General features: G+C 51.4%; 1 long non-coding RNA gene across 1 annotated transcript in view; it reads right to left on the bottom strand.

Annotated features, from left to right (window-relative positions):
* LOC141078002 (uncharacterized) overlaps positions 1-26,323 on the bottom strand; it is a 50,138-nt gene extending 23,815 nt beyond the window's left edge. The window contains exon 1 of the long non-coding RNA XR_012227633.1: positions 26,260-26,323. This is a non-coding gene — a long non-coding RNA (uncharacterized lncRNA). The remainder of the gene's footprint in view (positions 1-26,259) is intronic.
* Between the last annotated feature and the right edge of the window lie 61 nt (positions 26,324-26,384).

The raw sequence follows: 26,384 nt of genomic DNA, 5'->3' as shown, positions 1-26,384 counted from the left end.
CGATTTTTAGCAAATTTTCCTTCTCTTTTGTTTATTGGTGCTAGGACATTTTTCAATGATGGAAGTCTTCAAAATGTCAAAAAGGGATTGCTGGGTAATGTTTTTCCCATTCCAGCTGTCTGACATGCTCATGATGCTCCTGCAGAGGACGTGAGTAACTCAATATATCATCCAGGTAAACTACCGCAAACCTACCCATCGAGGAGAAAAAAAATGAAATATTTAAAGACTGCCGGAGCATTGTTTAATCTGAATGGCATCACCAAATTTTCACTATGCCCCTCAGGTGTATTGAATGCGGCCTTCCATTCATCACCATTGTGTATACGTATAAGAGTAATCATAAGGAATTGAAAGAATTGTCACCCAGATCCTTCTTACAATTTTATTCCGTGGTGAACCGTGACATCAAACCATATTAGAGTGCGGCGTGCAGGTAGCAGGGAGCTATACAGAGGAGAGAGCCTGACGGACTATGGCCATTTCGCACTTGCTTAGCACTTCTACCGGTACATGCTTGTCAGGGGGTAACACCACTTCCTCTTAACAAGGGTTAGGGAATGGTTAACTGAGAAGTGCAAAACATGTAAAGTGAGTACAGTGAGATGATTAATATATAAGATTAAAAGAAATATAACATAGATCATAGCCACACAGACATATTCAATGTATCACTGAGGCCAAGGGGAACTTGTGCATCGCAATCCACAATCCATTTTGCTTCTCTTTTTAGTAGCCCCCCGGCTCCTAGATACCCGCTGTTTACCCTGGAAATCAGCGTGCATGCTCATTTCCAAGGTAAACAGCGGGTATCCAAGAGCCGCGGGGCTCCTAGTTACCTGACGTTTACATTACAAACCAGCGTTCAAAAAATGGCCCGGGACATTCAACGACGATCAGCGATAACCAGCAGGGGGGTCGGTCGCTGATCCCCGTCACATACAGCGATCTTGCTGGAGAGATCGCTGATGTGTCACAAAATCAGCGATCTCGCTAGCAAGATCGCTGTGTGTGACGGGGCCTTAAGTCAGGGATGAGGGGAAGCGGGTAAGTGTTCCGAACCGTTATCTTGTTAAGTTCCCGAAAGTCAAGGCACGGCCGCAAACCACCATCTTTCTTCTTCAAAGAAGAAGAACCCTGCTGCCACGGGTGAAACAGAAGGCCTGATATGCCCTTTGCGGAGACTCTCAGCTATGTACTCCTTCACGGCTTGGCACTCTGGCCCAGACAAATTGAACAACCGAGCCTTAGGTAACTTGGCTCCAGGTAGTAAATCAATGGCACAATCGTATGGTCTATGTGGTGACAGCACCTCAGCCTTGCTTTCGGAAAACACATCTTCGAAATCCTTCAGGTATTCCGTAATACCTTCCAGACCGACAGATGACACAGGTACGGATTTAACAGAGTTAACAAGAGGTCTCAGGTTACAACATTTATCCTTGCATCCCCATTGAGTGAGCTCCCCCGTTACCCAATCAATGGTAGGATTATGGCGTTGAAGCAAAGGCATCCCCAGTACCAGTCCCACAGGCAAGTTATCTAACACAAGACAACTTAGTTTTTCCACATGAGTGGGACACACTTTCAGAGAAAAAAGTTCAGACCTGAAACAGATACCATCTTGGGTAAGAAGGGACGAGTCAATTGTCACAAGTTTAACAGGATCCTGCTGACTGTCCCTATCTTATTAAGAGTCATAATATGGGTATCAATCAGGTTAACAACAGAACCACAGTCAACAAAGGTGGTAGTCTGAACAGGACCATCATCAAGTTCCAGTTCCAACTGAAGCACAATTTTTGCAAGTGAGGAAAAGTGTACCTGATTGTCTTTGTAGCCTCCTCCACTACTACCCAGACTTAGGCATTTCCCGCCACCTTGGAGGACGACGAACAGGAAGGGCAGTCCTTCTTCCAATATCCAGATTCCCCACAATAGAAGCACAACTGCTTCTCCTGGCGGCGTCTTCTTTCCTTCTCCTCACAGGTGACAGCGCTCACCTCCATAGCCACAGGAGGAGTCCGGGTATCACCTCGACTGGAGAATAACGATGTTTTGAGTTGCATAACGCCTCTTGACCGCAGTCTGCGATCCATACAAACCGCTTGGGTCATGCATCCTCCAGGGAGTCAGGTGGAGGATGAAGTGCCAGGGCATCCTTCAGACGTTCACACAGGCCTCTACGGAACCCCCAAAGGGCAGCATCACTCCAAGAAATCTCAGCTGCCCAACGTCTAAATTCAGAACAGAACCACTCAGCCGAGTGCTTCTGTGGCACCCCCAGGAGTATGGTCGCCACAGTGGCATTACCTTCCTCCTAGGGAGTGTGATGTCTTGCTTGGAAGCAATGAAGGAACTCTCTGTCAGGTAAATCCAGCACACAGCACAGTTCCCACTCCAGGCCAGCAGAGTGAGCTCTGAACCCAAACTGCTGAGGAGCTGCTCTCTGTGGCCAGGAAAGGGAAGTTAGTGAGTTCGTGTGGAGAAGGCGAAGTGTATGGATGTGGGAGAGATGAGCTGGAGGATTGAGCGGAATTCAGGCTCACTTCTAGCTGTAGCGCATGGACGGGATTCTGGTCTCCAAGGTTGTATGGATGCTGATGTTCCGGCAACAGAAACCGGAGGAACAGGAGGCTGTAAATGCTCTGTTCCCACATAAGACTCGGAGGCACAGCAGCAACGAGTGTGAGCCAGAGAAGGAGGAGGCTACGGCTGTCTGCCATACAAGGGGAGTTCTAAAAGAGAGCAAGCAAGGGGAACTTCAGTGTAACTCAGTACCGCAAGTACCTCAGATAAGCGCTAGGAAGGAGACTACACAACCCATCTGCATAAAGAGATTCCTAAGTTGCTTCCAGGCTGATTAACTCCTGTTCCATCTGTAATCTGGATCCTCGACTGCACTTACAAAGCAAAGTAAAGGTAAAGGAAACAGCACCCTGTTGTGCCATTGCCTCCTTCCTGCAACCTCTTCCGCACTGCTACATCTCTGTGCGTAACACTGCACCCTCTCCCTCAACACCTATTACCACTGCCCTGGGACTATAGCTCTACCTGTGGGGAGCTCTAACACCTTGCTGCCTTATACCATCTGTCCCAGAAGATCTGCCTGCAGTGTCGGCTTAACCCCTTCATTGCCGAGCACCACAGGTGGTGTCACGTATCATCCACCTATAAACTTTATTCAGCCACATTTCACCCCTTTTGCATGGACTCCTAGGGCCACAGACCGGGTCACCGCCACCGTGACACGTCCCTCTGAGACACCGGCCCGGTACCGAGTAACCCCACTGCCCTGGCAGGCGATCCATTTTGGCGTCACGAACAGGATTTACGAAGCCCGGTGCTACCGGGTCCTGTGTGCCAGAGACTGTATTGTGTGCCATAGACTTATTTTGCAATTGCCGCCATTACCCCGCCATTTGGCGCGTGCGCGAAGCCAAAGGGGTGTGCCTTCATGGGTGGAACCTGCAAGAGAGCGCGAAAAGTGAAGTGCTGCGCGGGAAGAGACCAGCGGGCGGGAAGTGAGGAACTGAGGCCTGCAGTCCTGGTAGCCCCGATCATCCAGCCTCTGGAGCGGCAACCGGTAAGCCAGTGAAACACAGGGCCTGGCAAACGTTAACTAGGGGGGAAGAGAATGTCTGAGGCAAGAGAAGATGCAGCGGTGGACGCCACCGCACCCCCCACAGCGGTGCAAGATGCAGGGGCCAGCGCAGCTGCGGCTCCAATGGCACCGCAGAATCCAGCAGCCAGCGCCACCTCCAGAGCACCTCAAGAACCAGCGCAGCAGTCCCCATAATGCCGCTGTCCATGCCCTATATACCGGGAGTGGCCTGGTTACCGCAGTACTCAGGGGAGTCACATACCCTGAGTGAATTCAAAGAGAGACTGTGCAGCTTGTTTGAGGTGTATCCTCTGTCTGAAAACCAAAAAGTGAACATCCTTATTGGGCAGCTAACTGGTGCAGCGCAAAGAGAAGTAAAGTCCTGGCAGGACACTGATAAAGAGACTGTTAAAAAGATTCTGGCTAAGCTAAGCACCTTTGACACCCACACTGCAGCTGAAATAAAAATGAGATTCTTTGGGTGTAAGCAAAGAGTGCAGGACAGTATATGGGACTATGCTCTTAACTTGCAGGAGGCGCTGCGAGCCATAAAGCAGATTGACTCAGACAGTGTGAAAGATGGAGACAGGTTGTTAAAGGACCAATTTACTGAGGGACTCCTATCCAGCACCCAGAGCACAGCTGCGCATCATAGCCCTACAAACCCCTGATCTAGACTTTGCAGACTTTAAAGACAGGGCTAACCGGGTGCTGAATGAACCAAATGTCAGCCGTCCAGCACCCCCTAGGCGCCCAGCAATCACATACCACCAAGAAGCAGCATCTTTCCCTCGGAGGCTGACGCACAGACTTTGGATAATGATCCATCTACAGAACTGCGCCTTCAGGTCCAAGAGCTGACCAAAAATATGGCTGCACTCGCCAAAACTGTGCAGTCCATGCAGATGTCCTCAAAGGAGAAGATCCAGCTGGCCTCCACTCCAGAGGATGTCCCGTGGCTACGGAAGAAGAGGATCCTGCCACTCCGAGGGGAGTGACAACGATCGCTATGACCAGGATGGACGTCCCATCTGTCGTCACTGCTGCAAGGCAGGCCACATCGCAAGATTCTGTTATTTAAATGAGCAACCCCTGGGGCAGAGGGCCATCCCCCCAGGAGTAGGACCACAAGGCCCAAAGAAGTGGCGAGCCAAGTATGTTGGAGGGCGACCGGTCCTCCCAGTGGTGATTGACGGCATCCTGTGGAAAGAGCTGAAAACTGCTGTTCAGAAACGATCTCCATCCAACCTCACTGAGCTCGAGCTGTTTGCCAAGCAAGATTGGGCAAGAATTTCAGTCTCTCGATGTACAAAACTGATAGAGACATACCCCAAGCGACTTGCAGCTGTAATCGCAGCAAAAGGTGGCGCGACAAAGTATTACGCTAAAGGGGCCGAATAATATTGCACGCCCCACTTTTCAGTTTTTGACTTTCCACAAAAATTTAAAATAACCAATAAATTTCATTCAACTTCACAATTGTGTCCCACTTGTTGATTCTTCACCAAAAATTTACATTTGGTATCTTTATGTTTGAAGCACGATATGTGGGAAAAGGTTGAAAAGTTCCGGAGGGCCGAATACTTTCGCAAGGCACTGTGTTTGTGTCACTGACATGTATATATATTTATGTACCGTATTTTTCGGACTATAAGACGCACCGGACCATAAGATGCACCCCAATTTTCAGAAGGAAAATAGGGAAAAAAATAATAATGTGTCAAATGGGGGTCCGTCTTACAGTCCGAATTCAGCTTACCTGGGAAGGGATCCGGCACAGGTGGAGAAGTAGTCACAGGGGTCACTCAGTGGTCCAGGCTCGTGCGGTGGCGGCTCTGTGCTGGGGCAGGTTGGTTGTGCTGGGGCAGCTGTGCTGGGGCAGGTGGGCTCTGCGGTGGTGGCAGCGGGCGGCTCTGTGCTGGGGTAGGGGCAGCTGCGCTGGGGCAACTGCTGGGGCAGGTGGGCTCTGCGGTGGTGGCAGCGGGCGGCTCTGTGCTGGGGCAGCTGTGCTGGGGTAGGGGCAGCTGCGCTGGGGCAACTGCTGGGGCAGGTGGGCTCTGTGGTGGTTGCAGCGGGCGGCTCTGTGCTGGGGCAGGGGCAGCTGGGCTGGGGCAGCTGGGCTGGGGCAGGTGGGCTCTGCGGTGGTGGCAGTGGGCGGCTCTGTGCTGGGGTAGGGGCAGTTGGGCTGGGGCAGGTGGGCTCTGCGGTGCGGTGGTGGCAGCGCGTGGCCCTCGGCGGTGCGGTGGTGGCAGCGGGCAGTGCTCCGGTGCAGGGGCAACATGGCGGCGGCCAGCAAGGGATCTGCGGGGGCCTCCGGGGTGCGAAGAAATGCCGGCGGAGCCGCCTCCCCTGCACCGGAGCACTGCCCGCTGCCACCACCGCACCGCAGAGCCCCGCCCGCTGCCACCAGCTAGGTTAGTTTCTTGTATTGCGACCATAAGACGCACCCCCCACTTTCCCCCAAAATTTTGGGGGAAAAAAGTGCGTCTTATGGTCGGAAAAATACGGTATTCTATGTGTATATACTGTATCTATTCTATCTATTCTTTTCTGAGCTGTCAGTGTGATTTTACAATAGCTGGACATGAATTGCCGGCTTTTCAAAGGACAGCGGTGCGTATAAATCGGACAGCATTCGCATGGTCCGAGTGCTGTCCGATTTTTTTATCGTACCCATTGACTTCTATTGCAGGATGCGATCCGATTTGTGATTACAATTGCAGCATGCTGCGATTTTTTTCTCCAGCCTGATCTTGATCCGATCTGAGCTGGAAAAAACCGCAGATGAGCACACCATCATAGATTAACATTGGTACAAATTCAATTTGATTTTTTTATTGGATTGAATTTGTCCGATTTCACCGCAAGTGAGCATGAGCCCTTATCGCACCCACCAGGCCAAGACTTATGTTCAGCGGCCCCAACCACTCATCGGTCTCTTGTTTAGTCACTGTCCACAAGTCCTGCGCAGTAACGTCCCTGCCCGTGCTTACTGTTCCGCCTATCGGTAGTTATCTGGACCTTGCCACTGATGGTGTTGCACACCTGATTTTGGCTGCAACATGTGTGTGCTGGACACTGATGGCCCCGCTTGAAAAATTAGTGGTGCATGGGAACCACGTACTGCACAACAGCCACCACAATCACTTTTTTAAAACTGTTTTTCTCCATTAGATGGAATGGCAGCGTTTCAAAGGCCAGGAATCTGTACATGCTGTTATTCAGGGCCAGTGGGTGAGTAGTGTATTTCCTCTTTCTGTCTAGGGTTTGGGTGACGGAGAGCTGGACACTTCCATGGGACGGGGTGCAGATGCTCGGTGACACTGCTGGTGGTGGTGCTGTTGTACGGACGAAGACTGGGCTGCAGGTACCTGTACCGAGCCTGGTCCAGAACTGTTGAGGCTGCCTCCCATGTTGCATGGGGCCGTAATGAGGAGCTGGACCGACCTCATGACCCAGGATAAAAGGAAAAGCGCGCGCTACAGCAGTCAGTTTGGCGATAACCAGCAGCAGCGCACAGCTGAGAGAGCAGTACGCTCCATCCACCGAGCATCGGCGCTGCGGCAGGCTGCGTTCGCTGTCCACAGCGGGACCTCGGGAGATAAAGGTGCCTTGGGCCCCATGACAGAAACAGAGAAAGGTGCTGTGCACTCCGTGACTGTGAGTACCGCACACGTGCAGAGCAGAGAATGCCGAGCACCGGACATACGGTTGCGGCCTCCCTGCCAGTTGATGCACGGCCTTTTACGCTTCACTCTGGGAGCGCTGCGGTTTTGTTTCGGCTGCATGTGTTTATGGACTAGAGGCTCAGCGGAAAGTGCTGGAGACCGACCGCTGCCACCAGAAGACGGACCATCGTTTAAAGGACCCCATGGACTATGGAGTTTTGGAGATGTAAGATGGGGACATTGTGGACTGAGGACATTACATGTTGGCCATCTACATGGATTTGTTGTACAACGCTGGATGCCAGCAAGAGCGAGACCCAGAATGTGAAGAGTCACATATTACACAGAACAGGCAGGAAATAAGGGAAGCAGAACTATCAATATGGGAGAGTGATAAACAGTGGTAGCCATAAATATTGGGAAAGTTCATAGATAAGGAGGGGGAGGTTTTAGGGTCTGTGCACACGTTGCGGATTTCCTGCGGATCCGCAAGTGGTTTACAGTACAATGTTATTCTATGGAGAAAAAAACGCTGTGCACATGCTGCGGAAAAATCTGCGCAGAACCGCAGGATGTCAATTCTTTGTGCGGATTCCGCAGCGTTTTTACACCCATTCCATTATAGGAATCCACAGCTGTAAAAACGCAGAGCAAATCCACACTAAATCCGCACGGATTTTGACCTGCGGATTCTGCCAAAAGATGTAGATTCCCCACGGAAAATTCCGCAACGTGTGCACATCCCCTTGTTGTCCTGTGATTTTAGGTCTGATCCAGGGTTGTGGTCTTCAGGAGGTCTGAGGAGCACATTCCTTCATTGATGTAGCAAGACATAAATCCACGCGACACATTCATTCCAGCTCTGTCACAGGTCGTCAGAATTTTGTAAGCCGTTAGTATCCAAAAAATAAAACGTGAATATTGCCTAACGTTACAAAGATATTTTTCCTCTGGAAAATCTACCATCGCCTGTCCCATCAGTGGTGACAGCAGCAGTCAGACCCTCAGCGAGGAGCAGCTTAAGAAAGAAAAAACAATTATGGACAAAAAAATACAAAACATACAGCTGATCCGGCTGTACGGGCTCCACGGAAGTGCGGGTCTGATCTACTGGTGAGGACTTCCCTGCAGGTAGTTCCCCCAATAAACCGCACGGTGTGGACACAGCCCGATACAGATCCAACTGCGGTTACTGGATTTTTCGGAGAAAAATAAGGAAAAAATATTTTTTAATAAAATGGTGGTGCTTCTTAAAATCCATGCGTCTTATTGCTTATTGGGGGGTGGTGGCTGCGGTGAAGCGGTGTCCCAGGGTCGCTGCTGGAGGAGGCAGAAGTGGGGTGATTCTGCCGATCGCAGGCAGGGATGAGGGGGTGCTCTGATGTGCGGCGCTGGTGCGGGTGTCTCCGGTGGTTGCTGGCCGCTGCTGCTGGTGTCTCCGATGCACAGCGGTGCTGCGTGGGAGTCCAGCGCTGCCCGGAGATCTGCCAACACTTTGCGACATGCCAGAGCCCCGATACCTCCACGCGTTTCCTTGTGCGTGGGTAGTGGACTCCGATAATTTGTACGCCGCCGCAGTGGCGGCGCATGCGCAGACGGTGGTCTCGGGACCAATATCTTGAGAGAGGAGATTTCAGCGCTGAGATCTCATCTCTTGAGATCTTGGTCCCGAGATCATTTTCTGCGCATGCGCCGCCGGCCATAATCCCGGAGTCAACAGCACACGCACAGGGAAACATAGAAGGCTCTGGGGCTCTGGCATGTCGCAAAATGTCGGCAGAACCCCGCCCAGCGCCAGACACCCATGCAGTACCGCTAGGCACCGGAGACACCCGCAGCAGCAGCCAGCAACCGCCAGGCACCCGGACACCCCCCTCATCCCAGCCTGCGGCCAACACCCACAGCTTTGTAAGACGCACCCCCATTTTCCCCCAAAATTTTGGGTGAAAAAAGTGCGTCTTACAAAGACTAATGTCACACCGAGCTTTATCATTCTAGAAATGAAAATTCAACTCGTATCTGTCACACTATTTTATTACAAGTCAAATAGTTAGAACTAAAATATATAAACCTATGCATACATACAAATGAATGATAATGAGTGTTAGAAATCAAAACAATGAATTAACCCCTTTACCCCCAAGGGTGGTTTGCACATTCATGACCGGGCCAATTTTTACAATTCTGACCACTGTCCCTTTATGAGGTAATAACTCTGGAACGCTTCCATGGATCCCGGTGATTCTGACATTGTTTTCTCGTGACATATTGTACTTCATGTTAGTGGTAACATTTCTTTGATATGAAATTTGGTGAAAATTTTGAAAATTTCGCAATTTTCCAACTTGGAATTTTCTTAATAAGTAACATTTCCCACATGTCTACTTTACATCAGCACAATTTTGGAACCAAAAATGTTTTTTGTTAGGAAGTTATAAGGGTTAAAAGTTGACCAGCGATTTTTCACTTTTACAACACCATTTTATTTTTAGGGACCACATCACATTTGAAGTCACTTTGAGGAGTCTATATGATAAAATGGTGTCACTTTGGGGTATTTTCTAAAAACTGCACCCATCAACATGCTCAAAACCACATTCAAGAAGATCATTAACCCTTCAGGTCCTTCACAGGAATTTTTTGAATGTAAAAAAAAAAAAAAAAAAAAAACACGTTTAACTTTTTCACAAAAAAAAAATTACTTTAGGTCCAATTTTTTTTTATTTTCCCAAGGGTAACAGGAGAAATAGGACTGCAAAAGTTATTGGGCAATTTGTCCTGAGTACGCTGATACCTGATATATGGGGGGAACTACAGTTTCGGCGCATGGCAGAGCTTGGAAGGGAAGGAGCGCCGTTTGACTTTCTCAATGCAAAATTGGATGGAATTGAGATGGGGCGCCATGTCACATTTGGAGAGCCCCTGATGTGCCTAAACAGTGCAAACTCCCCACAAGTGACCCCATTTTGGAAATTAGACCCCCCAAGGAACTTATCTAGATGTGTGGTGAGAACTTTGAACCTCCAAGTGCTTCACAGAAGTTTATAACGCCCGGGTGTGAAAATAAAATTATATTTTTTTCCACAAAAATGATATTTATGCCCCTAATTTTGTATTTTTCCAAGGGTAACAGGAGAAATTGGACCCCAAATGTTATTGTCCAATTTGTCCCGAGTAGACTGGCACCCCATATGTAGGGGTAAACCACTGTTTGGGCGCATGGCAGAGGACGGAAGGGAAGGAGCACCATTTCAGTTTTTCAGCGAAGAATTGGCTGGAATTGAGATCAGACGCCATGTTGCGTTTGGAGAGCCCCTGATGTGCCCAAACAGTGGAAACCCCCCAATTATAACTCCAACCCTAACCCCAACACACCCCTAACCCTAATCTCAGCCCTAACCCTAACCGGAAAATGGAAATAAATACATTTTTTTAATATTATTTTTCCCTAACTAAGGGGGTGATAACGGGGGTTTGATTTACTATTTATGGCGGTTTTTATATTTGGCAGCTGTCACACGCTAAAAGACGCTTTTTATTGTAAAAATAGTTTTTGCATCACCACATATTGAGAGCTATAATTTTCCCTATTTTGACCCACTGAGTCATGTGAGGTCTTATTTTTTGCAGGACGAGTTGACGTTTTTATTGGTACCATTTTCGGGGACATGACATCTTTTGATCGCTTTTTATTCTGATTTTTGGGACCCAGAATGAATAAAAACCAGCATTTCATGAATTTCTTTTCGGGGGGTGCGTTTACACCGTTCCGCGTGTGGTAAAATTGATAAAGCGTTTTTTTCTTCGGGTCAGTACGGTTACAGCGATTCCTCATTTGTCTTTTCTTATGTTTTGGCGATTTTATGTAATAAAACCAATTTTATATAAAAAAATAATTGTTTTTGCATCGCTTTGTTCTGCGAGCTATAATTTTATCATTTTTTCGCTGATGATGCTGTATGGCGGCTCGTTTTTTTGCGGGACAAGATGACGTTTTCAGCGGTACCATGTTTATTCATATCCGTTTTTTTATCACGCTTTATTGAACTGTTTGTTCAGCGGTATGATGATAAAGCATTGTTTTTTTTTTTTTAAAGGGGTTTACCAAGGGGGTTAACTAGTGGGACAGTTTTATAGGGCGGGTCGTTACTGATGCAGCGATACTAAATGTGTGAATTTTTATTGCTTTTTTTTCCAAAAAATGAATTAGGGATTTTTTTTTTATTTAGCGATTTTTTAATAAATTTTACATTTTTTTTATTTTATTACATTGTCCCGGGGGGGGGACATCACTGTCATGTGTCTGATCGCTGATCTGACAGGTTGCACAGCACTGTCAGATCAGCGATATGACAGGCACTGCTGGCTTCCTCCGTGCCTGCACTCCGCAGGCACTGAGGAAGCCGCCTCCCTGCAGGCCCCCGCGGCCATATCGGATCTGGAGGCCTGCAGGGAGGACCCTCGGAGTGACGCAGCACATCACATCGCTCCGGGGTATCAGGGAAGCACGGATGGAGCCCTCTCCCTGCACGCTTCTCTCCTATGTCCCAGTACACTGCGATCATAGTGTGCCAGGGGTTAATGTGCCAGGGGCGGTCCGTGACCACCCCTGACACATAGTGCAGAGTGTCAGCTGTGATAATCAGCTGACACCCGGCTGCCATAAGCGGCGCTCCCCCCGTGAGTGCTGCTGATCGCGTTAGATGTACTATTCCATCCTTGGGACTTACTGTAAGTCCCAGGTCAGATGGACGGAATAGTACATCTAATGTAGGAAAGGGGTTAAGGCACATTAGAGATTAATGAGAAAAGAAAAAAAACATTTTGTACCAAAGTCCCCTGTTCTTTAGCTGCAAAAAATGTATTGAGGTACATAACACAAAATTCCTCTCTCGTTGAATCCACTATAGGACACGAGCATGGGTAAAGGGAAGAGGACCTGTTGTGAATTCTCTCTCTGGCTTCCCTCTGGTGATTACTGAAGATAGTGGAGCTGGTCAGATTGACAGAGGGGTTGCGCGTTCTTTTTCTGGACTCCCTCTGGTGGTTACTGGAGGTAGTGGAGCTGATCTGATTGACAGAGGCTTGTCACCTGATAATGAGGAAGACGACTGGAGATCTGGGGTTTCTGATTGGAATTTAAGACAGCTGACTCCCTCTATCCCTGCTGGTGATTTTCTTCCTGTGCCTCCTGAGGTCTGATGTCTCCTGCTCTTTCCCTGCATGTTCAGCCAAGTGGTTTATTTGCTATTCTGTTTACATTTGATCTGGTTTTGTCTATCTCAGTTTTGTGTGGGTCAGCCAGCTCCGGCTGGGGCTGTGCTAAATCACCACCCATATGTTACTGCATGTGCCAGTTTGTTTTGTCCCCTTTTATATTGGTCTCTTTTTGCTTTGCTTTCAGAATATACCAGAGTGCTGATATACTGGGGGCGAAGTTGTGCGACTTCAGTGTTTTTGTGCATTAGACGTGTTGAACCTTTTGCAGGGTTTTTTGCGTGATTTCAGACAGTGTCTTTCCTTTCCTGTCCTGTCTAGTCAGTGTGGGCTGTTGTGAGCTCATTTTCGTGTTTGCCTCTGGCTTCTGGTGAGGGTTATGCAGCTGGCTGTGCTGACAGAGGAGTAGTGAGTTCTCTATCTGGACTCCCTCTGTTGGTGAAGGGAGGTAATGAAGCTGATCTAAATGGCAGAGACCGGCCACCTGAGGAAGAGGACTGTGATTGGATGTCAGGAGTTTCTGACTGGATTTAAGGCAGCCGACTCCCTAGTTTCTTGCTGGTGATTTCTCCTGACTGTGGCTTTTGGTTTCCAGTTTGGTTCCTGCCTTCTTAAAGCTAAGTTTTCTCTGCTTTGTTCATATGAGTTTTTGTCTGGTTTGCTTGGTTTTTGTGTTCAGCCAGCCCTGGCTGGGATTGGGCTGAATCCCCATTTTGTCTCTGATCAGTTGATCTCTTTTGCTCTGTCTTCAGAATATACCTGACTGCTGATATAGGGGGCCTTTTTTTTAATCAGACGTGTTGGACATTTTTTGGCAGGGTTTTTTGCGTGATTGCAGACAGCAGCTTTTCTTTCCTGGCCTTTCTAGTTAGTGAGGGCCCCATCGTTTGCTCAGCCTTTCTATCTGTGTTTGTGTTTTCATCTTGTTTCACCTTCAATACATGTTGGGGGCTGTCTATTGCTTTGGGGTCTGCTCTGGGGCAGTTTAGATTTTCCCTTTCTTTAGGCTTATTTAGTTCTCCGGCCGTGACGAGGCGTCTAGGACTACCGTAGGCACGCTCCACGGCTACTGCAAGTTGTGTGGATAGGATCAGGGGTCTGCAATCCGCTAGTTACCAACCTCTCCGGTTTTCTGGGCTTAGCTTGCTTTTTGTTTTTTCCTCCTCGGTGACTCATTCATAACAGTGGGCCCCATCATTTGCAGTCTATTTTTCTGCCTGCGTTTGTGTTTTCATCTTGTCTCATCAACAATATATGTTTGGGGGCTAGCTATTCCTTTGGGGTCTGCTCCAGGGCAGTTTAGATTTCCCCTTTCTTGCTTTAGGCTTAGTTAGCTCTCCGGCTGTGCCGAGGCGTCTAGGATCATCGTACGTACGCTCCACGGCTACTGCTAGTTGTGTGGATAGGATCAGGGGTCTGCAATCCGCTTAGTTACCAACCTCTCTGGTTTTCTGTGGCTTAGCCTGGGCCTGCTATCCTCCTCGGTGACCCATTCATAACAGAATCACCAGCCTAACTGTAGAATCTAGGGTACTCTAAAGAAGGAAAGAATTGAAAAAAATATATGGAAAAAAAATTCTGACTTTTTTTTTTTTCTGGGGCCGTAGGAGGATATTTTCTGTCTAAATGGAGACTAAACAATTGTCCTATCGTGTGGAGCAGCTCGCTGCTGAAGTGCGGGGAATTTCTGCCTATCTCGCTCAATCTTCTGCTGTTGAACCAAAAATCCCTACTCCTGATGTGTTTTCTGGGGATCGGTCTAAATTTCTGAATTTTAAGAATAATTGTAAATTATTTCTTGCCTTGAAGCCTAACTACTCGGGGAGCTCGGTGCAGCAGGTTAAAATTGTCATCGCCATGCTGCGCAGCGATGCCTAGGATTGGGCTTTTTCTCTGACACCTGGAGATCCTATTCTGGCTAATGTGGATGCATTTTTTCAAGCCTTGGAATTGTTGTATGATGAACCTAATGCTATTGATCAAGCTGAGAAAACCTTATTGGCATTGAACCAGGGTCAGGATTCTGCAGAGTTATATTGTCAAAAATTCCGAAAGTGGGCGGTCCTTAATAAATGGAATGACGATGCCCTAGCAGCTCTCTTTCAGAAGGGTTGGGCAGAAACCATAAAATATGTTATGGTGGGATTTCCTGTCCCCTCTGGTCTTGACTCCATGTCATTGGCCATTCAAATTGATCGGCGTTTACGTGAACGTAAAACTACACGAGAGGCGTTGCCGCCTTTCGAACAAACTTCTGAACCCATGCAATGTGATAGGGTTTTGTCTAGGGCGCAACGTCTGGAGTTTAGAAGGCGTAATAAGTTGTGTTTTTTCTGCGGGGACGCCTCTCGTACTATTGCTGTCTGCCCTAAACGAGAAAAGCGTTTTGCTCACACATTTGCGGTGGGCAGTGTACAACCTAAGTTCCTTTTGGCGATTACCCTGATCTGCTCCTTGTCTACATTTTCCGCTAAGGCTTTTGTAGATTCAAGAGCAGCTTTGAATCTGCTGGATTTAGACTTTGCTAAACGTTGTGGTTTTCCCATGATACCCCTGTGGACTCCTATCCCTTTGAGGGGTATTGATGCTACTCCTTTGGCGGAGAATAAACCCCAGTTTTGGACCCAGGTGATAATGCGGGTCGTCCCAGACCACCAAGAAAATTGTAAATTTTTGGTGTTGCACAATTTGCATGATACTATTGTTCTGGGTTTCCCTTGGTTGCAAACTCATAATCCTGTTTTAGATCGGAAATCTGTGTCTGTGGTGAGTTGGGGTTGTCAATGTGTTCTTAGTGACACTCCTGTTTAGTGACACTCCTGTTTTCTCCACCTCTCCCCAGTCTCATGATATTCCTATTTGGCAGATTTTTCTGATGTATTCAGTGAGAGTAAGTCTGCATGTTTGCCTCATCACAGGAGTTATGCCCGGGTGTAAATTTCCCAAGGGTCGGCTTTTCAACTTATCGGTACCCGAACATGATGCTATGCGATCTTATATCAAGGAGTCGTTGGAGAAGGGTCATATTAGACCATCCTCTTCACCCTTAGGTGCTGGCTTTTTTTTGTGGCCAAGAAAGATGGTTCATTAAGGCCATGTATGGACTATCGTTCCCTTAACAAAATCACTGTTAAATATCAGTATCCGTTACCCCTGATTTCTGATTTATTTTCCAGAGTTAAAGTGCCTGTTGGTTTGCCAAGCTTGACCTCAGGGGGCGTATAATCTTATTCGCATAAAGCACGGGGATGAATGGAAGACAGCATTTAATACTCCGGAGGGACATTTTGAGTACCTGGTGATGCCTTTTGGGCTAATGCCCCTTCTGTCTTCCAGTCTTTTATGAACGATATTTTCCGGGACCTTGTGGATAAGTTTTTGATCATTTGTCTGGATGATATTTTGACCTTTTCCAGTGATTGGGATTCTGATGTGGAACATGTCCGGATGGTGTTCCGGTTTTGAGGGAAAATTCTCTGTATGTTAAGGGATCGAAGTGCCTCTTTGGTGTACAGAGGATTTCATTTTTAGGATTCATTTTGTACCCGTCGGCTATTGAAATGGACCCGGCCAAGATACAGGCCATTTATGATTGGGTTCAGCCCACTTCTTTGAAGGCTCTCCAGAATTTTTTGGGTTTTGCTAATTTCTACCGTAAATTTATAAGTAATTTTTCTGGTATTGTTAAACCACTGACTGATTTGACCAAAAAGGGCGCTGATGTGGTGAACTGGTCTCCAGAGGCAGTTTTGGCATTTCAGGAGCTTAAGCGGAGATTCACTTCGGCTCCGGTTCTACGGCAACCTGATGCCTCACTCCCATTTCAGGTGGAGGTAGATGCTTCTGAGATTGGTGCAGGAGCCGTTTTGTCCCAAAGAGATCCGGTGACTTCTAAGATGAATCCCTGTGCCTTCTTTTCTCAAAAATTCTCCCCATCTGAACGTAACTATGACGTGGGGAATCAGGAATTGTTGGCCATGAAATGGGCATTTCAAGAGTGGAGACATTGGCTGGAGGGAGCGAGACATCAAGTTATGGTCCTCACCGATTACAAGAATTTGATTTATCTTGAATCAGCCAAACGCTTGAATCCTAGACAGGCTAGGTGGGCCTTGTTTTTCACGCGTTTTAATTTTGTGGTCTCTTTTCTTCCAGGCACTATGAATGTTAAGGCGGACGACCTTTCTAGGAGTTTCTTTGCAGATTCTTTTGATGTGACCAAGCCTACTACCATTCTAAATGAGGGTGTAGTTCTTTCCGCCATCTCACCCGATTTGAGACGTGCCCTGGAGGAATTTCAGGAGGACAAACCTGAACGTTGCCCTATGGGGAAATTGTATGTCCCTGACCAGTGGAGGAAAAGAGTAATGTCTAAAATTCATTGCTCCGCATTGGCTGGTCATCCAGGTATTTTTGGTACCAGAGATTTGGTGAGTCGGTCTTTTTGGTGACTTGCCTTATCTCGTGATGTTAGGAATTTTTGTGCAGTCCTGTGGGACTTGTTCTCGGTCCAAGCCCTGTTCTCGTTCTAGTGGGTTGTTGATGCCCCTGCCGGTGCCCAGGAGGCCATGGACTCATATCTCAATGGATTTTATTTCTAATCTTCCTGTCTCTCAGAGAATGACTGTTATCTGGGTCATCTGTGATAGATTTTCTAAGATGGTCCATCTTGTACCACTCCCAAAGTTGCCATCTTCTTCTGAGTTGGTGCCCTTGTTTTTACAACAGGTGGGTTCGGTTGCACGGGATTTCTGAGAACATTGTGTCGGACAGAGGAGTCCAGTTTGTTTCCAGATTTTGGAGAGCTTTTTGTTCCAAACTGGGAATTCAGTTATCTTTCTCCTCTGCATTTCATCCTCAGACCAATGGGCAAACTGATAGAACAAACCAGACATTGGAATCCTATTAGAGATGTTTCCTATCTGCTGATCAGGATGACTGGGTCTCATTTTTGCCCTTGGCCGAATTTGCGCTAAACAATAGGGCTAGTTCTGCCACTTTGATGTCGCCTTTTTCTGTAACTTTGGGTTTCATCCTCAATTTTCTTCAGGGCAGGTGGAATCTTCGGCCAAGTGTGGATTCTGTGGTAGAGAGAATTCAGCAGATTTTGGACCAAGTGGTGGATAAGTTGTCCCACTCAAGAAAAATGCCAACGGTTTTCCAACCGGCATAGGACCATTGGTCGCAGGTTTAAAGTGGGTGATATGGTTTGGTTGTCTTCAAAGAATATTCCTATGAAGGTTGCATCTCCAAAATTCAAGTCAAGATTTATTGGACCTTATAAGATTTTGGAAATCCTTAATCCCGTTTGGCTCTTCCAGTTACGTTTAAGATTCATAACGTGTTCCATAAATCCTTGTTGAAGAGGTTTGTAGAGCCAGTAGTTTCAATGGTGGCACCTCCTGACCCTGAGTTGGTTAAAGGTAATTTGGAGTATGAGGTAGAGAAAATATTGGATTCTCGTTTGCTAGACGGAGACTCCAGTACCTGGTCAAATGGAAGGGTTATGGCCAGGAGGATAATTCTTGGGTCTCTGCTTCTGACATTCATGCCGAAGACAGCTGACTCCCTCTATCCCTGCTGGTGATTTTCTTCCTGTGCCTCCTGAGGTCTGATGGCTCCTGCTCTTTCCCTGCATGTTCAGCTAAGTGGTTCATTTGCTATTCTGTTTGCATTTGATCTGGTTTTGTTTATCTCTGCTTTATGCGGGTCAGCTAGCTCTGCCTGGGGCTGTATCACCGCCCATATGTTACTGCATGTGCCAATTTGTTTTGTCCCCTTTTATATTGGTCTCTTTTTGCTTTGCTTCCAGAATATACCAGAGTGCTGATATAGTGGGGGGCGAAGTTGTGCGACTTCTGTGTTTTTGTGCATCAGACGTGTTGGATTTTTGCAGGGTTTTTTGCGTGATTGCAGACAGTGCCTTTCCTTTCCTGTCCTGTCTAGTCAGTGTGGGCCCCATCGTTTGCTCAGTCTATTTTTCTGCCTGCGTTTGTGTTTTCATCTTGTCTCACTGACAGTATATGTTTGGGGGCTAGCTATTCCTTTGAGGTCTGCTCCGGGGCAGTTTAGATTTCCCCTTTCTTGCTTTAGGCTTAGTTAGCTCTCCGGCTGTGCCGAGGCGTCTAGGATCATCGTAGGTACGCTCCACGGCTACTGCTAGTTGTGTGGATAGGATCAGGGGTTTGCATCCGCTTAGTTACCAACCTCTCTGGTTTTCTGTGGCTTAGCCTGGGCCTGCTATCCTCCTCGGTGACCAAATTTTATCAGGGACCTAGGTGGGCCCTGTGCCATATATAACAAGTCCTAGGATGACCCAAAAAAAACCCATAAAACAAAGCCCCGAAAAAATAGAGAGAAGCATGACAGTACAGAGAGTATGTACAGCAGATAAGGTAAAGGTGAGAAATAAATATTGGACAAAGGAAATGAAAAGGTGGTAGACCCCCACAGGACCAACCCTAGCAAGCCACGAGAAGTGGAAAGAGGGGACGGGAACTTCGGAGATCTTAGACTCATCTATCTGACATCGGAGGGGCGCTGGGTCACACCAATTTTGGCAGAACACGGATGGTGGAGGCACCAGCACTCCACTTGGTGGAGAGATGGCAAATGATGAATTGCCATCCAAAGAGGTCACTACTGTGGAGGGCAAGGTGAAAAGAGACAGAGGAAACCCCCAACACCTAGAAGAAAACAAAGAAATTTATGTAAGAAAAATCCTGCCTAAATTGTACAAAAAGCCATGGCCGCCCCTCCCAATAAATGCCCATCAGCAACAATGTACAAACTGAACATGAGGTTATTACTTTACATTCTGATAAGCCTGTATGAAGCCCACTACCACGTCACTGTTACCAAAACATGGGGGCCCTAGCTTTAAAGGGAATCTGTGATCCCATTTTAAGCCTATAAGCTGCGGCCACCGCCATCAGGGGCTTATCTACAACATTCTGTAATGCCGGGGGCGCTGCCACTGTAACCAAGGTCGCACCTTTAAAAGATTCTGTAATGCTGTAGATAAGCCCCGGATGTAACCTGAAAGAGAAGAAAAAAAAGAGTCAGATTATACTCACCCCGGGATCCGATCCGATGGGTGTTGCGGTTCGGTCCGGGTCCTCCCATCTTCATGTGATGCCGTCCTCCTTCTTACTTCTGCAGCAGCGCAGGCCCTCTCTGACCTTTCCCAGCGCCTGCGCACTGCAGTAATTTACTCTGCCCTCAACAGGGCAGAGCAGTACGCCTGCGCAGGAGCCGCAGCAGAAGTAAGAAGGGGAACGTCATCACATGAATATGGGAGGACCCAGACCGGACCGCGACACTAACCGCCCCCGGTGAGTATAATATAACTTGTTTTTCTTATCTTTCAGGTTACATCCGGGGCTTATCTACAGCATTACAGAATCTTTTAAAGGTGCGACCTTGGTTACAGTGGCAGCGCCCCCGGCAGGGAGAGCGGCAGCGCACTTCCTTCCCTAGGCAGACTCCTAGCACGCAGTCCCATGCAAGCAATATTACCCCCTTCTCCCCAGGTAGACCCCCCTCCAGCATGCGCATGCATCCCCATGCAAGCAACATCCCCCTTCTCCCCAGGCAGCCCCCCCTTCAGCATTCAGCCTCATGCAAGCATCACCCCCTTCTCCACATTAAGACACCCCCCTCCAGCATCCAGCCCCATGCAACCAACATCACCACTTTCTACCCAGGCAGACCCCCCCTCCAGCATGCACATACAGCCCCATGGAACCAACATCAACCCCTTCTCCCCAGGCAGACCCACCTCCAGAATGCAGCCCCATGCAAGCAACATCACCAACTTCTCCCCAGGCAGACCCACCTCCAGAATGCAGCCCCATGCAAGCAACATCACCCCCTTCTCCCCAGGCAGAACCCTCCTCCAGCAACATCACCCCCTTCTCACCAGGCAGACCCTCCTCCAGCATGCACATGTAGCCCCATGCAAGCAACATCACCCCCTTCTCCCCAAGCAGCCCCCCCTCCAGCATGCACACGCAGCCCCATGCAAGCAACATCACCCCCTTCTCCCCAGGCAGACCCTCCTCCATCATGCACACGCAGCCCCATGCAAGCAACATCACCTCCTTCTCCCCAAGCAGACCCCCCCCTCCAGCATGCACACGCAGCCCCATGCAAGAAACATCACCTCCTTCTCCCCAGGCAGACCCTCCTCCAGCATGCACATGCAGCCCCATGCAAACATCACCTCCTTCTCCCCAAGCAGCCCCCCTCCAGCATGCACACGCAGCCCCATGCAAGCAACATCACCCCCTTCTCCCCAGGCAGACCCCCCTCCAGCATGCACACGCAGCCCCATGCAAGCAACATCACCTCCTTCTCCCCAGGCAGACCCCCCTCCAGCATGCACATGCAGCCCCATGCAAACATCACCTCCTTCTCCCCAAGCAGCCCCCCTCCAGCATGCACACGCAGCCCCATGCAAGCAACATCACCCCCTTCTCCCCAGGCAGACCCCCCTCCAGCATGCACACGCAGCCCCATGCAAGCATCACCTCCTTCTCCCCAAGCAGCCCCCCCTCCAGCATGCACACGCAGCCCCATGCAAGCAACATCACCCCCTACTCCCCAGGCAGCCCCCCCTCCAGCATGCACATGCAGCCCCATGCAAGCAACATCACCCCCTACTCCCCAGGCAGACCCCCCTCCAGCATGCACACGCAGCCCCATGCAAGCAACATCACCCCCTTCTCCCCAGGCAGACCCCCCTCCAGCATGCACACGCAGCCCCATGCAAGCATCACCTCCTTCTCCCCAAGCAGCCCCCCCTCCAGCATGCACACGCAGCCCCATGCAAGCAACATCACCCCCTACTCCCCAGGCAGCCCCCCCTCCAGCATGCACATGCAGCCCCATGCAAACATCACCTCCATCTCCCCAAGCAGCCCCCCTCCAGCATGCACACGCAGCCCCATGCAAGCAACATCACCCCCTTCTCCCCAGGCAGACCCCCCTCCAGCATGCACACGCAGCCCCATGCAAGCATCACCTCCTTCTCCCCAAGCATCCCCCCTCCAGCATGCACACGCAGCCCCATGCAAGCAACATCACCTCCTTCTCCCCAAGCAGCCCCCCTCCAGCATGCACACGCAGCCCCATGCAAGCAACATCACCCCCTTCTCCACAGGCAGACCCCCCGCCAGCATGCATACGCAGCCCCATGCAAGCAACATCACCTCCTTCTCCCCAAGCAGCCCCCCTCCAGCATGCACACGCAGCCCCATGCAAGAAACATCACCCCCTTCTCCCCAAGCAGCCCCCCCTCCAGCATGCACACACAGCCCCATGCAATCAACATCACCCCCTTCTCCCCAGGCAGACCCCCCCTCCAGCATGCACACGCAGCCCCATGCAAGCAACATCACCTCCTTCTCCCCAGGCAGACCCCCCCTCCAGCATGCACACGCAGCCCCATGCAATAAACATCACCTCCTTCTCCCCAGGCAGACCCTCCTCCAGCATGCACATGCAGCCCCATGCAAGCAACATCACCCCCTTCTCCCCAAGCAGCCCCCCTCCAGCATGCACACGCAGCCCCATGCAAGCAACATCACCCCCTTCTCCCCAGGCAGACCCCCCTCCAGCATGCACACGCAGCCCCATGCAAGCAACATCACCCCCTTCTCCCCAAGCAGACCCCCCTCCAGCATGCACATGCAGCCCCATGCAAGCATCACCCCCTTCTCCCCAGGCAGACCCCCCCCTCCAGCATGCACACGCAGCCCCATGCAAGCAACATCATCCCCTTCTCCCCAGGCAGACCCCCCCAGCATGCACATGCAGCCCCATGCAAGCAACATCACCTCCTTCTCCCCAAGCAGCCCCCCCTCCAGCATGCACACGCAGCCCCATGCAAGCAACATCACCCCCTTCTCCCCAGGCAGACCCCCCTCCAGCATGCACACGCAGCCCCATGCAAGCAACATCACCCCCTTCTTCCCAGGCAGACCCCCCTCCAGCATGCAGCCCCATGCAAACAACATCACCCCCTTCTCCCCAGGCAAACCCCCCTCCAGCATGCACATGCAGCCCCATGCGATCAACATCACCCCCTTCTCCCCAGGCAGACCCCCCTCCAGCATGCACATGCAGCCCCATGCAAGCAACATCGCCCCCTTCTCCCCAGGCAGACCCCCCTCCAGCATGCACATGCAGCCCCATGCAATAAACATCACCTCCTTCTCCCCAGGCAGACCCCCCTCCAGCATGCACACGCAGCCCCATGCAAGCAACATCACCCCCTTCTCCCCAAGCAGCCCCCCCTCCAGCATGCACACGCAGCCCCATGCAAGCAACATCACCCCCTTCTCCCCAGGCAGACCCCCCTCCAGCATGCACACGCAGCCCCATGCAAGCAACATCACCTCCTTCTCCCCAAGCAGCCCCCCCTCCAGCATGCACACGCAGCCCCATGCAAGAAACATCACCCCCTTCTCCCCAGGCAGACCCCCCTCCAGCATGCACATGAAGCCCCATGCAAGCAACATCACCTCCTTCTCCCCAAGCAGCCCCCCCCTCCAGCATGCACATGCAGCCCCATGCAAGAAACATCACCCCCTTCTCCCCAGGCAGACCCCCCTCCAGCATGCACACGAAGCCCCATGCAAACAACATCACCTCCTTCTCCCCAGGCAGACCCCCCTCCAGCATGCACATGCAGCCCCATGCAAGAAACATCACCCCCTTCTTCCCAGGCAGACCCCCCTCCAGCATGCACACACAGCCCCATGCAAGCAACATCACCGGCTTCTTCCCAGGCAGACCCCCCTCCAGCATGCACACGCAGCCCCATGCAAGAAACATCACCCCCTTCTCCCCAGGCAGACCCCCCTCCAGCATGCACATGCAGCCCCATGCAAGAAACATCACCCCCTTCTCCCCAAGCAGCCCCCCCTCCAGCATGCACACGCAGCCCCATGCAAGAAACATCACCCCCTTCTCCCCAGGCAGACCCCCCTCCAGCATGCACATGCAGCCCCATGCAAGCATCACCCCCTTCTCCCAAAGCAGCCCCCCTCCAGCATGCACACGCAGCCCCATGCAAGCAACATCACCCCCTTCTCCCCAGGCAGACCCCCCCTCCAGCATGCAGCCCCATGCAAGCAACATCATCCCCTTCTCCCCAGGCAGACCCCCCTCCAGCATGCACATGCAGCCCCATGCAAGCAACATCACCTCCTTCTCCCCAAGCAGCCCCCCCTCCAGCATGCACACGCAGCCCCATGCAAGCAACATCACCTCCTTCTCCCCAGGCAGACCCCCCTCCAGCATGCACACGCAGCCCCATGCAAGCAACATCACCCCCTTCTCCCCAAGCAGCCCCCCCTCCAGCATGCACATGCAGCCCCATGCAAGCATCACCCCCTTCTCCCCAAGCAGACCCCCCCTCAAGCATGCACACGCAGCCCCATGCAAGAAACATCACCCCCTTCTCCCCAGGCAGACCCCCCTCCAGCATGCACACGCAGCCCCATGCAAGCAACATCACCTCCTTCTCCCCAGGCAGCCCCCCCTCCAGCATGCACACGCAGCCCCATGCAAGCATCACCCCCTTCTCCCCAAGCAGACCCCCCTCCAGCATGCACACGCAGCCCCATGCAAGAAACATCACCCCCATCTCCCCAAGCAGCCCCCCCTCCAGCATGCACATGAAGCCCCATGCAAGAAACATCACCCCCTTCTCCCCAGGCAGACCCCCCTCCAGCATGCACATGAAGCCCCATGCAAGCAACATCACCTCCTTCTCCCCAAGCAGCCCCCCCTCCAGCATGCAGCCCCATGCAAGCATCACCCCCTTCTCCCCAAGCAGACCCCCCTCCAGCATGCACATGCAGCCCCATGCAAGCATCACCCCCTTCTCCCCAGGCAGACCCCCCTCCAGCATGCAGCCCTATGCAAGCAACATCGCCCCCTTCTCCCCAGGCAGACCCCCCTCCAGCATGCACATGCAGCCCCATGCAATAAACATCACCTCCTTCTCCCCAGGCAGACCCCCCTCCAGCATGCACACGCAGCCCCATGCAAGCAACATCACCCCCTTCTCCCCAAGCAGCCCCCCCTCCAGCATGCACACGCAGCCCCATGCAAGCAACATCACCCCCTTCTCCCCAGGCAGACCCCCCTCCAGCATGCACACGCAGCCCCATGCAAGCAACATCACCTCCTTCTCCCCAAGCAGCCCCCCCTCCAGCATGCACACGCAGCCCCATGCAAGAAACATCACCCCCTTCTCCCCAGGCAGACCCCCCTCCAGCATGCACATGAAGCCCCATGCAAGCAACATCACCTCCTTCTCCCCAAGCAGCCCCCCCCTCCAGCATGCACATGCAGCCCCATGCAAGAAACATCACCCCCTTCTCCCCAGGCAGACCCCCCTCCAGCATGCACACGAAGCCCCATGCAAACAACATCACCTCCTTCTCCCCAGGCAGACCCCCCTCCAGCATGCACATGCAGCCCCATGCAAGAAACATCACCCCCTTCTTCCCAGGCAGACCCCCCTCCAGCATGCACACACAGCCCCATGCAAGCAACATCACCGGCTTCTTCCCAGGCAGACCCCCCTCCAGCATGCACACGCAGCCCCATGCAAGAAACATCACCCCCTTCTCCCCAGGCAGACCCCCCTCCAGCATGCACATGCAGCCCCATGCAAGAAACATCACCCCCTTCTCCCCAAGCAGCCCCCCCTCCAGCATGCACACGCAGCCCCATGCAAGAAACATCACCCCCTTCTCCCCAGGCAGACCCCCCTCCAGCATGCACATGCAGCCCCATGCAAGCATCACCCCCTTCTCCCAAAGCAGCCCCCCTCCAGCATGCACACGCAGCCCCATGCAAGCAACATCACCCCCTTCTCCCCAGGCAGACCCCCCCTCCAGCATGCAGCCCCATGCAAGCAACATCATCCCCTTCTCCCCAGGCAGACCCCCCTCCAGCATGCACATGCAGCCCCATGCAAGCAACATCACCTCCTTCTCCCCAAGCAGCCCCCCCTCCAGCATGCACACGCAGCCCCATGCAAGCAACATCACCTCCTTCTCCCCAGGCAGACCCCCCTCCAGCATGCACACGCAGCCCCATGCAAGCAACATCACCCCCTTCTCCCCAAGCAGCCCCCCTCCAGCATGCACATGCAGCCCCATGCAAGCATCACCCCCTTCTCCCCAAGCAGACCCCCCTCAAGCATGCACACGCAGCCCCATGCAAGAAACATCACCCCCTTCTCCCCAGGCAGACCCCCCTCCAGCATGCACACGCAGCCCCATGCAAGCAACATCACCTCCTTCTCCCCAGGCAGCCCCCCCTCCAGCATGCACACGCAGCCCCATGCAAGCATCACCCCCTTCTCCCCAAGCAGACCCCCCTCCAGCATGCACACGCAGCCCCATGCAAGAAACATCACCCCCATCTCCCCAAGCAGCCCCCCCTCCAGCATGCACATGAAGCCCCATGCAAGAAACATCACCCCCTTCTCCCCAGGCAGACCCCCCTCCAGCATGCACATGAAGCCCCATGCAAGCAACATCACCTCCTTCTCCCCAAGCAGCCCCCCTCCAGCATGCAGCCCCATGCAAGCATCACCCCCTTCTCCCCAAGCAGACCCCCCTCCAGCATGCACATGCAGCCCCATGCAAGCATCACCCCCTTCTCCCCAGGCAGACCCCCCTCCAGCATGCAGCCCTATGCAAGCAACATCACCCCCTCCCAGCTCGTGCATGAACATCCACTTACCTGCCATGACACCGGCAGGTTCCTGTCTGCTGCTCTGCTCTATGGAGGAAGAGGAGGCCCCGCCCCTTCTGGTCACATGGGCATGACGTCAGCACAGCTCCGAGCCGACTTGGATTTAGCCTCTA

This window comes from Dendrobates tinctorius, unplaced genomic scaffold (assembly GCF_039654945.1).
Source record: "Dendrobates tinctorius isolate UK_male_01 unplaced genomic scaffold, ASM3965494v1 ptg000489l, whole genome shotgun sequence".
Taxonomy (NCBI): domain Eukaryota; kingdom Metazoa; phylum Chordata; class Amphibia; order Anura; family Dendrobatidae; genus Dendrobates; species Dendrobates tinctorius.
This window is presented reverse-complemented; position numbering and strand designations above follow the sequence as displayed.